Below are 7,541 nucleotides of genomic sequence, written 5' to 3'. Positions count from 1 at the left end.
GGGTGATATGAGCCATATGAGTGAGAAAGTCTTCAGGCACAATCCACAAAACAGTTCCATTCATAATCTGCTCTTTTCCATATGAAATGTTGCAATTTTGTATTTTTTTATCTAAAACTAGAAGCACATTTTGCCCATTTGGTCTGAAATTAAGATCTCACTAAAAATTACAAATAATGACATTGTGAACAAATTTAAGTGAGAAAAATTGCACATTGGATAAATCTAGATGAGTGGATTTGTTGTATGGTAAAATAAATTTCATGGCATGAGTAAACAATTATATAATTGACATTGTCACATGCGCTATATTGACAACACTCATTGTAGAATTGGAGACGAGTCATAAAATATAGATGATATGTTTATCCGCTTAGCTATCGAAAATAGACTCCAGGACATGTGCTATACGATTCCTGTTCCGCCCACTTTAAATTCGTATATATCGATCATTAGCTGTTGAAAAAAACACTCAATCATGTATGACATGATGTCAGTACCAAATGACACCTACTTGAATAATTAATAAATTACATGCTCATATTTACAGCCTGGCGGGTGATTCTAACACCACATAATCTGTGTAGGCGTTTGCTGATGTATTTCGTGATGATACATTTTCGGAGTTGCAGCGAATTAATGTAAATTGCTGTAGCTGTGTTGAGACTGTAGCTGTGTTGATTGAAAGATACAACACATTGAAACACGTATCGTACGACTTTCCGCGTTGGCTGGGGTTACTTTGGAGAGAAACGAGAACATGTCGCTTGTGTCTTTGACGGGGCTGCATGAGACAACCTGAAAGTTTTGCGAAAATCATGCAAACTCTCTTGGCGTGATATGTAATAGAGAACCACCGACCCCGAGGAGTTTCTGGCTTAGAATTACCGAGGGCCGCAGGGGGAGGTGGTTCTCTATCTTAAACCAATTCTCGGACAAAAATCAGACTACTAATGTACTGCAAATATCAATGGTTTTCATGATTAAGTGTTTTGCATGAAGTATGTTTATCGGGGAGTTGGAAATGTTTTATTTTTTGGATATTGCGATAGTGTGAATTTCTTCTTATGTAATAGAATCTGCCGAAAATTCAGAGGTAAGTTCTAGAACCTACCACGCTTCGTTTAACGAAAGGCATTATTTCATAACACCAGGTGTTGTGTAATTAATGCAGATATGTTAACAGTTTTTGAATAGCGCCATTCAATACCAACTCTTTTCTGTTTTGGACGTGGCGCAGGCAAGATGTCAGACGAGACTGACACTGAGATATTTATTACACAAAACACTTAATGAAATGGAGTTCCATTCTGGCTCCTCCAATGACATGTATGGTTTCTCCCCCGAAAGCTTTTTGTCTGACTTTAATACTTGGCAATCACCAGAAGATTCTGAAGTGGTTGCAAAGAAAGAGGCTTCAGTGTCAAATATTAGCGGCGATGGAAGCTTCCGAGTAGGCAAAATGTTGGTTGACTCTGATTTATAGAAAATTTATTAGGAAAGCATTTCAAAAAATACAATGAAAAAAATTAAAATGGTCAGTTGAACTGTTCAGTTCTTGGAGGAAAGAAAAAAACACACGAATAGGGGCTGGTCGGGTGGCGAATACGAGTGTCATCGAACGAGAATTGAACATTATGACTTAACTTCTGTTTGACTCGTTTCGTGCAGGGAGTAAAACAAAAAGGATGGGTCTGATTTTTCAGGGGGTACGGTAAATTATGTGCATTAAAATGAAAGTTGACTCTCATGGAAAAAAAAATACCTCGAGTACACAGTGGATGTCAGCAAAACAAACCAGGCTGGTTTGAGGAGCAGAAGGATAATGCCTAAGGTCACCAGAGCTAATGAAAACACAGTCATGCCTAACGGATGTGTTGTTCGAACGATATATTGTACTATGGTGAGTGTTCATTGTTTTTTCATCAATTACAGTTGTGCACAACATATCTAAAAGCACTTCTTTCTCGCCAAATATAAACTGCAAAGACAAATAAAACAAATGACAAGGTTTTAACGGGTTGTCCAAAAATCCCGGAACCGGAACCGAAAAGTGAAATTAAAAGTATTTGGAAGCAACAAAGATGTCACAAGACGAGTAAAATATCGACCTAAGACGTGCGTGAAGTGCGCCCTCAAACGGAAATATCGTAAACATGCGCTTCCTGCCTATTATTTCATCCACATTATTAGAATGAGTGTACACACAACTACAAATTGCGATTATAATGAAATAAATAATATGAATAATATACAAACTAAGTCCATTATTGCAATATCACTTATATTAAAGAACCCGTACGCCCAAATATTTTTAATTTCACGTTCCGGTTCTGGTTCCGGGTTTTTTAGACAACCGTTTTAACGTTCAAGTGTCACTTTTTTAAACATCTCTTGTCGAGCACTAAAAATACCTATTTTATTTTGATTCATTTTATTCCACCCAACAGACCAGACAACTCGTACTATCTCTATCCATTGTCAAAGCCCAGTGAGACGTGTTGGTACAGCTGTCCAGCCGTGGATCACAGCAATTAGAATGGTACTGTTGCTCGGCTTTGCAATAATGCAGGAATAAATCAAACTATTCTATGAGAGCCACAGCCGCAACCCGCCTTTTTGATGCGAAAATCGACGAACAACTATGCCAAAAAACGAGCCATCGAAGTGACACTGTGAGAGCATATAAACGGACATCGGATGTTCAACAGCATGACATGAGTACAAGGTCAAGTGTATTTATTCCCATTGCTTTTTTGCGGAATAATTTTGATACTGGGTGATCGGGGTCACTTTTAAATGAAAGGCATTTATTGTTTACTTGGGATATCTGGATCTTGTAACAAACTGAGTCACTTATTGTCCACCTGGTATCAGTCATTTTCTGCATATAATAAATCGCAAATCTAGTTTTGATGTATAAACATCACATTAGAAAAATTCACTGGTAAATGAATTGTGTAGCATGTGTTACCAATTACTTTTCATAAATCATTCATTTCTTTGTTTGTTTTTGTGCACCTTTTAGGAATTTCGTCAGAAACATCCCCTGCCAAACCTGCACGGATTCGTGTGTCATCTAAACGTAACCAATCGATAAATATAACTATAAATGTTTCGAAATAGAGAACAATGACGTTGTACTTTTTTCAAACATTTTACATTTTAATTAAATTCTAAATGTTCAATGTCTTCAATTCTTTACACTAACAGCTGGTGGTTCTAGAACCACCTCAGCTGACTAATTGCACAATCAGCCTAAATCTAATTTACGCGGTTGCATATGGACGTTTTCGATTTGACTAAGTTCGCCATTTTACGAATAATTAACATAAACGAATGGCGTTGAAATGTTTGAAAATGAACTATTCAGAATCCGGACTAAATTAATTAATGTTTATGCAATAGTGGCGGCGTGTAAACTTTCGCTGATTTGCCGGGAGTCATAAACAGAAGGTCTATAATCGTTGACACGTTTTCAATTTTTGTTATTCCAATGTTAAAAATTGTTTGCGGGCAAGTGAATGGAGACGATGGAATGTCTAAATATTTGTGCGAACCGTGTTTTAGTAAGCTGACAAAACTATCGAAACTGATAATATATTGACTTGCCTGATCGGGTCTTCGTTGCAACAAATACATCATTTCCCTCAGATACACCACTAAGCGCCTTCTTTAGATGGTCAGTAAGCACACAGAGCAAAAAGAGCCAATGCGGGAAGTGCGTAAACTATGCGCAAACCATGCGTGAATTCTTCCTGCCAGTTCAGACACTGATAGGCACGCATTCGTGAACTCGTCGTCAACTCGTCATGAACTAGTCTTGAACAGTGTGGCAGCTTCCCAGTTCGTGCCCCAAAATGGCACGACTTGCCACGACAAAATCGTGGCCAAAAGTGTTAGGGTGGCTCTACAGCGCCGACACAAGTGTTTATTTTATCCAAATGGTTTATCTGTATTTCATGTGAATTTCTGACAGATCCTTACATGTAATTTCTTAATTGAATCTCATAATAAAAAGGCTATGAATTGATAACATTATGATGACACGGCGGGAGGGAATCTTTGATTGACATGTACTCAATACTGGATATTATTTCGTCGCTACGTCATATTTGAGAAGCTGTTATAATTAAAAGTAAAAGCAAAAGAAAACACTCAATATCACTTACCCCTAGTCGTCTGTGTCTTCGAACTTGAAAGAGAAGATTTGTCCTGTGGATAACTAATAACTTCATCCAATGAATTATTTGAACTTGTATTCATGTGTCGTATAACAGTATTATTACTGTGATGTCTGGTCGTACCATTGTACATATGCACCGTTGTATTGTGTACACCCGGGATGTCTTTAGAGAACAATTTTCCAGCCACATAACTACCTAGCACGATAGCGCTTCTTGAGGTGTACCACGTCGACAACAAGTATGAACAAACTGTTGTAAACACTAGTAATACTATTATGGTTAGGCGTTTCCAAATTGGCGTGGATTCCATTATGCGTGCAATAACACAATATAGCTGAAGTACAGTTTTGTGTCTACTAAATATGTCGGTACTATTATAATCATGACAAATACGGCTGTTAACAGAATTAGCATAATCTGTTCCATCAAGTGATATATACATTAGTTTTATTATTTGTGGGCATTTCAATGAAATATTTATAAGGCCGCAAAAAATTAAACTATTTCCAATTTCAAAACCTATTCTAGTCCGTACCCCGTGTTTGTTTGATGTATGCCTGTGGTGTTGCAGATTTGCGTTCGTCAAAAGTCATTGGCATATGAATACATGAATTCACAAATCGGCGTATGAATGAGATTATTTCAGTCATTCCGTGTTTGCTTGTATATTGTCCGGATAATTCACACCAAACGTGGTGATATGCGCAATAAACGACAGCAGTCTGTGCGCGAAGAAAACAAAATCGTGCAATGATACTGATTTCATAGTGCGACATACGAATTTAAGACTAGATAACAATAAATACTCGTATGGTGAAATGATAAAAAGATAATTATGACGATTGAAACAATATTTCAAAATACAACAGTGGCAGTAACTACAATTACACGTCATACCCATTTTTGTTTGGGGGTCAAACATAGATATACACAGCATAAAAATCAATTCAAGAAGTGTGAAATAAGTTTGCAATTTTCTGCCTTGCCGTGACTTGGCCCGGCCTATGTATACTAAACCAGGATCTGGGGATAATAAGAAGACATTGGTTGTCAACATAAGATCGAGGGAGGCCCTTTAATGCTCAAGCATGTGGGGAAAGGTTAAATGTTGGTACAATATCAATAGCAGGATGTTCACATATCACATATTAATGCAGTGTAACATGTGAAACATATACTCAGTACTGGTCAGGATCAGCATATAGTATCATCCAACCTGTTTCAGAATCAGCAATGGTGTTGTGGATTATTGTGATGTGCCTACACTCGTGTTGAAAGATATGATGATGTGCATAATAAGTTGGGATCTTCACTGTTGAATGAGTTGAGTAGCAGAATAGGTTCCTCCTTCATTACCATGCATCTATGCTACTGTCATTGTTTATAAAACAGAGAAAAGATTTGCTGAACTGCTTTGCCAGATTCCCTGCATTTGTGTATTCATTCGTCTAATGTGCTTCCTGCCAATCATGTGTCCAATTCATTTGTTAAAATGATGTTGTCAATGGGGAGGCACACCATTCGATGTGTTACTTAGGATGGCGAACACTGTAGGGTTCATGCTGAATACCGAACTGTACTTAATGAACAGTATCGTGCAATGATACTGATTTCATAGTGCGACATACGAATTTAAGACTAGATAACAATAAATACTCGTATGGTGAAATGATAAAAAGATAATTATGACGATTGAAACAATATTTCAAAATACAACAGTGGCAGTAACTACAATTACACGTCATACCCATTTTTGTTTGGGGGTCAAACATAGATATACACAGCATAAAAATCAATTCAAGAAGTGTGAAATAAGTTTGCAATTTTCTGCCTTGCCGTACATTACAACAGATGAAGTTTAATTATGATATCACGTCTGAATTACAAGTTTTATCTTTGGTGGTATCTACTCACTATAATGAATGTATCTGCCAAGAGCTTATTTAATTTGTATGTCACTATATATGATTATATATATTACCATACAGCAGCTCCACAAATTCAATTACAATTATTCAGTCTGTTATTCACTCATAATATCAACCACCTAGAAGCTACTAAAAAGTACATATTCAAAAAATGGGAAAATCTAACAAAGTGATCAACATCCTACTCTTTGAAAGGAAACTTGGAGACAGTTGCAAGACATATCTGAGCACTATAATGAATCAATAATTGTTTTGAGGACATGAACTCGCAATGCATCCTCTTTTGGCCACGACAGTTGTCTACTATTGCCTTAAAAGTCTCTTAAAAGGCTGCAATCTTTTAATGTGCATTGCTCTATTGTATTGAATTGAGAATTTAATATAACGATAAATAATTGTGTTTACTCAGCTGTTTAATTGGCTCCCTGTGATGTATTTTACTATGCGCCATCTATACTACTTGGTAACTATGCTATATTTAGATTATGCAAATAAATAAAAGTTCATGTCCTAGATGAGAATGTTGACAGTGATCAAAGTGATATATTGGGAACTATTCACGAAATCAAACCAGAGAGCCAGTCAATTTCGATTACTCCATAGATGGAAGTTAAATCTCTACAAATGGAATTGGATACTGGTGCATCTGTGTCATTGAAGTTGAGAAGTCCCACCACCTTGAAGGCATTCACTGGTTACGAATTAAGTTAGAGATGCAGTTTACCTGACAGGTATTTTAATTAGTTAATTAGGAAACCAAGATGACCTCCCTTGTCCACAAAACTATATATTCTCGGAAAGCTTATTGTATGAATTTTAAAATTTTGTTAGTATTTTTTTATGGACACTGTTGTTTGAAATTTGCACAAAAATGTACTTTTTTGGTCAAAAGTGATTTAAAAAAATAGCTTCTAAACCATCCTTCTCTTTCCTGTCAAAATTGGTTTACGGGTACATCTGTTTACTGTGAAGAAAGTGCCGTCTTGAAAACTGTCTACCAGTTGTCAATTTTGCAGGGCAGCAGCTCAAATTTCACTACTTCAAGTTTATGAATAAATTAACACCTAGGCTAGTTGTCTGTACGATTGTTGTAACACTGTTCAACCAAAAACAATGCCCCGACGGCGTTTTGAATATATACAATTTGTCAATCATTTGTGAAAATTTCAAAACAAAAGGTCAAAGCGTCTAGGAGTTATTTTTTTCAAAATTCTGAGAGGTGCACTAAAAAGAAGCTGAGATAATTGCTAATTTGCGTAACAATTTACTCAGTAAGAAGTTTGTTAATGCTTATAATTAAAATGGCTGTAACAGTTCCAAATTTAAATGTATTATCGTTTTGTAAAAAGTTAAATATAGTGCATAATATGGAGATCCCGTCATTTCTTTTTTTCACCATGTTTCTTATTTATTCTTTATTATTTAT

The sequence above is a fragment of the Saccoglossus kowalevskii genome, chromosome 22 (assembly GCF_978046115.1).
Source record: "Saccoglossus kowalevskii chromosome 22, keSacKowa6.1, whole genome shotgun sequence".
NCBI lineage: Eukaryota > Metazoa > Hemichordata > Enteropneusta > Harrimaniidae > Saccoglossus > Saccoglossus kowalevskii.
This window is presented reverse-complemented; position numbering follows the sequence as displayed.